This window comes from Lagenorhynchus albirostris, chromosome 1 (assembly GCF_949774975.1).
Source record: "Lagenorhynchus albirostris chromosome 1, mLagAlb1.1, whole genome shotgun sequence".
Classification (NCBI taxonomy): domain Eukaryota; kingdom Metazoa; phylum Chordata; class Mammalia; order Artiodactyla; family Delphinidae; genus Lagenorhynchus; species Lagenorhynchus albirostris.
In genome coordinates, this window is record NC_083095.1 from 44,399,524 (window position 1) to 44,407,602 (window position 8,079).

Sequence of the window (8,079 nt, forward strand, 5' to 3'; positions counted from 1 at the left end):
GTTGCAATTCTTCACCTCCTTCTGTTTCTAGAGATGTTTTAGATGGTTGTGAGCACGTTTTGCTGAGCTTCCCTTTATCCAGCTCGTGGGCCCAGTGAGGGGTTTTTTTGCCCTTGTGCTCCCAACTATCCTTCCATGGACTGACTTGTTAGGAGGCTTAAAGAATCTACCACTGGAATTTCTCACATGATGGTGTCTCTACAGCAGTCATGCTCAACCCACAACAGAATCCCCTTCAGGAACTTAAAATAATCCCCAATGCCTAGGCTTCACCCCCAGACCAGTAGCTCAGAATCTCTGGACTTGAGACCTGGCAGGAGTACTTTTTAAAGCTCCCCAGGTGATTCCAATGTGCAGCCAAGGTTGAAAACCAGGGCTTTGGAAGGACGGTGCTCTTACCTGGAATTTGCAATATATTCATTTGGATATATTTATCAGGAATTTGTGATATATAGTTGACTGTTGAACAACATGGGAGTTAGGGGTGTTGACCCTCCCCACAGGCTAAAATCTGCGTGTAACTTTACAGGTGGTCCTCAGTGTACACAGATTCAACCACCTTTGTACTGTAAGAAGTATTTCTTTAAAAAAAATTTTTTTTGGCCACGACGGGAGACCTGCGGGATCTTAGTTCCCCGACCAGGAATTGAACCTGGGCCCCCTGCAGTGGAAGCGTGGAGTCCCAACCACTGGACTGCCAGGGAAGTCCTTGTAAGAAGTATTTATTGAAAAAGATCCACACGTAAGTGGACCCCTGCAGTTCAAACCCGTGTTATTCAATGGTCGATCATATTCATCTTGTTATCACCTGTTGAAAATTTTGTCTGATTCATCTGCTGGTCTGCAGAGGTCTGAAGAAATAGATTTTTCCCTTTTTGAAAAGAGGAGTGGGGTGGAGCCTGAGAAACCAGGGTGTCACTAACCACAGCAAACCTTGTGCTTGTAGTGATGCTGTCTCTGTGCTCACTGAAGCTACAAAGATAACTATTTGTCTAACCCTGGCCTGGAGAAGAAATTAGGGGAAAGGTGCCTTGTGGAGAGCAAGGTCTGGGAAAGGAGATGTGGGCACGGGCAGAAGAGGGCTCTGAGTCAAGGATTCCACCTAGATGCTGCCTTGGAAAGAAGACTCAGATTGGCCCACACCACATCCACTCCTCCCCCACCCCAGGACCTCAAGCTTCCTTGTGTGTGTGTGTGTGTGTGTGTGTGTGTGTGTGTGTGTGTGTGTGTGTGTGTGTATTTATTTAACATATATAATACATATAGAAATGCATATTTATGAGACAATCATGTAAATTTGAACCCTGAAAAATTTAAGAGTAATTGTTAATTAAAAAATTTTTTTTTTTTTTTTTTTGCGGTACGCGGGCCTCTCACTGTTGTGGCCTCTCCCATTGCAGAGCACAGGCTCCGGATACACAGGCTCAGCGGCCATGGCTCACGGGCCCAGCCGCTCTGCGGCATGTGGGATCCTCCCAGACCAGGGCATGAACCCGTGTCCCCTGCATTGGCAGGCGGACTCTCATCCACTGTGCCACCAGGAAAGCCCCCCAATTTTTATTTTATATCAGCGTAGTTTATTAACAATGTTAGTTTCAGGTGTACAGAAAAGCGATTCAGTTATACATATACATGTATCTATTCCTTTTCAAATTATTTTCCTATTTAGGTTATTACAGAATACTGAGCAAAGTTCCCTGTGCTATACAGTAGGTCGTTGTTGGTTATATATTTTAAAGACAGTAGTGTGTACATTGTCAGTCCTAAACTCCCAATCTATCCCTCCCACCCACACTTCCCCCCGGTAACCCTGAATTCATTCTCTAAGTCTGTGAGTCTATTTCTGTTTTGTAAATTCTGTTTTGTAAGTTCATTTGCATCATTTTTTTTTTAGATTCTGCATATAAGTGATATCATGATATTTGTCTTTCTCTGTCTGACTTACTTCATTTAGTAGGATAATCTCCAGGTCCATTCACGTTGCTGCAAATGGCATTATTTCGTTCTTTTTAATGACTGAGTAATATTCAGTTGTATATATGTATCACATCCTCTTTATCTATTCATCTGTCGATGGACACTTAGGTTGTCAAGCTTCCTTTTCATGGAAATAATTGCCCATTATCCTATTCCGAGACTTTTCCATTCCTCTGCCCTACTTGGTCTGGATCACATTCCACCCTTAGATAGCCACTTAGTCTATCATTTATTAAATACTGAGTATGTACTCTACTGGGCCCTACTGGGCAGTGGTTTCCTTACTACAGTATCAGAATTCCTGGTGGAATATGTTTTAAAATATATATTTCTACTCTAGCCCTTTTCTTGATTAAAAATGAAGATTTCTGTCACTCACCCCAGTATATTTGATTCAGTAGAGCTGGATAGGGGGTGGAAATCTGCATTTTTAAACATGCTCCCATGTGATTCTGTTGTAGGTGCTATGAGAAATCCAGTTTGAGATGCTGTCACAGAAGATATAGAGAGAAGAGTCACGTGTAGTCCCTAACCTTGAGGAGAACGACAGCAACAGATGGGAGCCAGAGCTCAGGACCAAAGCACAGGGCTCCCAGCCCAGGAGCAGTAGGGGTGGTCCATCCTGTGCTCAACTCACCACACTTGAACTCTGTCCTCTTACCCAAGAAAGTGTCATGTGGACGAGCCAGTCTTGCCAGAGGGTTGACCTAAGACCAGGGCAAGATCATGACTTACTATTCCCCAAACTAGTCACATTCTAGGCAGCTTGGTGCTTGGTTTCTCCTGTCTAATCCTTTTTTGCTTGTCTGGAGAATCCCATCAATTCTTCAACATTCAATTAGTAAGTCATCCTCTGGGTAAAGTCTTTCCTCATCCTTCCAAAGCCCAGTTGGTACACCCTGTTGGCTCTCCCGGTGTTTTGTGCTTGCCTCTGTGTGTTTGTCTCTGTGTCTCATTATGTCACACTGTGTCTCACTGTGGCCTCCAGAACATGTGGTGCTTGTCAGTCTCAGTATTAGCAGCGCTTCAGCAGGGACTGGCACGTGACAGGTACTCAAGAAATCTTTATCGAGTGGAGTCCTGAGGGCAGGAACAGGCAACCACTGGACCCCTCCACACAATGGGAGTGAACCTCCTGAGCAGTGAGAGTGAGATGAGAAGACACTCCCCCACCTCCAGTATAAGTGCTCATAATCCCACCCCCAGCTCCAGGAATGGTGAGGAAACACGGGATGTGAGCATCCCACTATAAGGACCCCTGCATCCACCGTGCTGATGGACGCAGCTCCGCCAGAGCTCACAGTTCCAACAAGCAAAGAATGCGTGTGTAACAGATAGGAATAGCTAACACATAGTGCTTCCTGTGTGCCTGGCCCGCCTCTAAGCACTTACACTAGTAATTCACACATGGGTCCTACTTAACAGGTGAGACCAAGGCACAGAGTGCTTAGTTAACTTGCCCAAGGGCATATAGCTTGAAGTGGCAGAACTGCGATTCAAACTCATGCGACCTGAATCCAGAGTCTATGTTTTAACCACCACGCTCTAGTGGTTCTCTCTAAATACTAGTAAGTGTTCATTTTATGGCAGAAGAATTGGGGGGAGAAGCTCATCACTTGTGGGGGACTCAGGGTTTCCATTTTATTATGCTTTCATATCACTGGAAATCATTTAATCCCATTTGTTAATCCATTTGTGGCAAACACTCTTCATCATCTTCAGGTATTTAACGCCACTCCCAAATCTATATTAATTCACTAAGTTGAGAGTTTCAGAATTCAACATTTTTGCTTAACCTCTTTAGCTGGTACGTAGGAAAGCAAATTAACCATGCAGAATCCTTTCCAGTACTTCATATGATTTTATAGAATAAATTATTTTAGTTATTTAAGCTTAAATAATTTTCAATGGTAATTGCCTAATGCTCTCCACTGAGCTTGCTTTTTTACTCTTTTCATTGCTTCAAGGTATTCACTAAAAAGGATTTAAAATTATTGCTTAGAATGCTCTTTCCCTCGACCAAGAGTACAGGGCATTCTACATTCAATACCCTGTTAACTCACCTTTACCATTTAACTTTTCAGAAAAGTTACCCCATGCTTAATATTTGCAAGCAGTTGAATAAAGAAAAAAAGCTGAGATGTTGATGATTTTTAGGAATCAATGCAAGTGAGCTCAGATAGAACTGGCAGGGGCACAACTCAGTGGGAAAAAAAACCCTTCAGAAAGGCAGAAAAGAGATGCTCTCTCTGAAGCACCCTTGGCTGGCAGTGGGCTAGGGGCAGAGGCATCGGAGGACGCCTGGATGGGAGACCTGGTGCCAGAGCCTGCAGCAGACAGCTGTCTCCTGCTGCCCCAAGCAGGGGAACTCTTCTTCCTCAGCAATCACAGAATCAGAGGTTTAGAGCTTTTGCATTTGTCAGGAATTGTACACCGACTCTGAATCTTTTGTAATGAATTAAGGAAGGAAAGGAGGGAGGAAGGAAAGGAAGGAGGAAAGAATTAAGGAAGGTGGGGGAATATCCCTGCCAAAAAACCAAATATATACACTCACAGATGGCGGAAAGAAAGGGCAACCCTCCTAAATTCTACATATTATCCATAAAAACTGTACTTAACTTTTTCAATAAATAGAAATTTGCATTACTAGGTCTTCTTTCCTTTTTTTAGTGTAAACAGATAAGGCATAATCGATTCTTGGTCTAGAAATTTTCTGAGGATGGGGTAGGAGGACAGGGATGGTTTGGGACTCCCCTAAGAAGCAAAATAAAACAAAAATTGTCAAAGTGTTCTGAATTTGCCTCCTTGAAACATTTCACATCTGGTGGGGAGGTGATGGTGGTGAGAGCAGCTTTAGTGCTCTATAAACAAAATTCTAGCAAAGAAACTCAGACTGCACCCCTCCAAGGATTCATCCACCTCAATATGTATGTATTCTTATAGTATCAACAAGGGAATTTTGAAGGTAAGTACAAAAGTTACCTTCTCCAAAATTATCCTCACAGATTATGGCTGCTCCTTTGAGGGCAAGAATGCTATTTACCTGCAATATTTGTTCTCTTTCTTTCTCTTTTTAAAAAAAATTTTTTAAAGACATTTTTTTAGGTTTACAACAAAATTGAGAGGAAGGTACAGAGACTTTTCCTATGCTCCCTGCCACTACATATGCAAAGTGTACCTCATCATCAACATCACCCTTTCCTTGACTTCTTTTATGAGAGAAAGAAAGACACCTCTATCTCAGTTAAGCCTCTGTTTGGTTTCTTGTTTGGGTTTTTTTGGTCATGCTCTTATATGTAGCCAAAGCTAATCTGAAAAGATATATCTGCTTTTTTTTTGCGGTACGCGGGCCTCTCACTGTTGTGGCCTCTCCTGTTGCGGAGCCCAGGCTCCGGACGCGCAGGCTCAGCGGCCATGGCTCACGGGCCCAGCCGCTCCGTGACATGTGGGATCTTCCCGGACCGGGGCACGAACCCGTGTCCCCTGCATCGGCAGGCGGACTCTCAACCACTGCGCCACCAGGGAAGCAACCCCCCCCCCCGCCCATGACATTTTTTAATGAATGCAACCCAGCTGCCATTTCTTCTTGCACTAAGTGAATTGAAGCCCTCGGCTGGTGCACATCACACTCTCAGATGTGTGAAAAACTGATACCCACAACATAAATCACCATTCCTTTCTTTCCTGGGACCATGCACATGATTCAGTATCCACACTAGGGCTGTCAGGAATGTGTCAGCTCAGTGTTAGGAAAATAATCCAATGCCATCTCCCAGGCACAAGATGTTATTCTTCAAAAACATTTTTAAAAATTCTTTAAGCAGGTGGATGATTGAAGGAATAAGTTGGCTGGCTTCTAAGAATGAACTTTTCAAAAGAAGTCCAACATAATTGTTGTTGACATTTCTTTGGAAAGACGATGAGCAAATAAGATATTCTGCAGCAGAGAGTTCGGAGGGGTAGGGCAACGGCATCTGTGGAACCTAATTTACTGCTCCACAAGGCAAGGGGTGTCTCATTATGATCATGAATAGATGGCTCTAGGATTGAAACAAGAAGGGTGTTTTGGATGACTCCTGCCATTTTATTTGAGTAAAAGTAGATTTGGGCTTAGATCTGGCAAAGAGCTAAAAGAAAATCACGAGCAGTTAGAATGTCTGGTTTTTAATTTGTGCTTATCTATCTTTTTGCAGAGTACACGTGGTGAATATGTGGTACTTTTTTACTCTCTTTCCCTTTCACACTCCTGAAAAACATTGTTGATTCTTTGCACTCCTGCTTACTGAGTTCAGATTTAACTTCAGTTACTTCTCAACTCACCAGCTAAGCAGGTCCTACCAATCCATTGACTATGCCTTAAAAATGATTATTGATGCCCTGCTCTGGACGCTTGAAAGTTTGGTGAAAGTTATTTTATCCAATGCGGCTGGATGGGAGCCATGGCTGTTGCGTATGAGTCGGCTGGAGTTTCTAGTCATCTAGGTTTAAAACACGCCCAGGGTGCCTCCCCCATGGTTCCTAGTTAGTGTCTTTCAAGTAAAGTACAAACATTACAGACGCCTATAAAGCAACCTAAGTTCAGAATTCCTTTTTATTTTTGTAATGTTCCCCTTCAGTTTAACTTTACTTTGTCCACACCTACCTAGTACATCTGCGATTTTTTTTTTTTTTTTTTTTTTTTTTTTGCGGTACGCGGGCCTCTCACTCTTGCGGCCTCTCCCATTGCGGAGCACAGGCTCCGGACGCGCAGGCTCAGCGGCCATGGCTCACGGGCCCAGCCGCTCCACGGCATGTGGGATCCTCCCGGACCGGGGCACGAACCCGCGTCCCCTGCATCGGCAGGCGGACTCTCAACCACTGCGCCACCAGGGAAGCCCTGCGATATTTTTTTAGAGCCCAACTTTATCAAGTTTTACTAAGGCATTCAATCTGCTTTTCATAGAAACAACTCTCTTTCTTTGTGAGCTCACATTTCATCTTACATAATACCTAATTAAATTGTATAATTAAAATAACCTGGTGTAAACAGGTTTGGGGACAACCCTAACTGAAGCTTAGGAGGCATTCAACAAACCGGTGGAAGCAGAATGCACAAGCATATGTAGTGGTGAGGCGCATCAGCTTTTCCTGAGCCTTGGTCAGTACATCCTACAGATGCAGCAGATGGTGTTGGCTAATCCTCTGAGTCAGTTAAGCAGAGGTCAGTTAGAGACCCCACTGTCAAACAGAAGCCCTAACTCTCACTATAGATGACACTAGGGCATGTTTTCCTTTTTGTGTGTGTGTTTTCTTTAAAAAAGGAAACCAGTTAGCTTTGAATATCCTCATTACTTACTTTTGGGGGGGTTGGGAGCAAATAATTTTTAATGGGATGGTTTTTTTTTAAACAGAAACACTGGAGAATCATACAATGCTGCCAGCACTGGATACAATTAGGCCACAAGTCTGCGCACACCTTTGCAACTGGCCCTATGATGGCAGAGCCTCTCCTCTTGCCTTTACTGTTTCCTATGACCTCCACATGATACCAAAATAAAGGAACATCTTTCTCCAGGATGACTTCCGTTGTTGAATTACCACTGCTGCATGTATCTTCCTTCTGAGCTCCAGTTTGCCTTTCTCGACTGTGGCCATCACCATGTCACCTGCATCAGCAGCAGGAATCTGTTCAACTGTCCCTCGATCCACTTCACAGAGATAGTACACAGAATTTTGGTTCCCACGCTGTCAGCATAGCTCATCATGGTTCCTACCAGAAGACCCCAGAAATGCAGAATTTTGCACGGGAGGAACCACCACATCCTTGCTTCCACATCTCGAACATGAAAAGAGGCCGCATTGCTTTTTTTTTATTGTGGTAAAATATATATAACATAAAATTTACCCTTTTAAGCCTTTTTGAGTGTATAATTCTGTGGCATTCAGTCAGTCTCATCTTTATCTGCCACCTAATGCCATTCAGGCTTAATGCTGCAGCAGGGAATTGTGCAGTCATCACCACTATCTTCAGAGCTTTGTTTTTATCACTAATAACAAACTCTGTACCCATTAAACACTAAGGTTTCCCCATTCCACGTTCCCCTCAGCCACTGGCAAACACCA

The 8,079-nt window shown here is 43.6% G+C and overlaps 1 pseudogene; it reads right to left on the reverse strand.

Moving 5' to 3' along the window:
- Positions 1–6,087: 6,087 nt before the first annotated feature.
- Positions 6,088–7,792, reverse strand: LOC132527844 (large ribosomal subunit protein uL14-like; annotated as a pseudogene).
- Between the last annotated feature and the right edge of the window lie 287 nt (positions 7,793–8,079).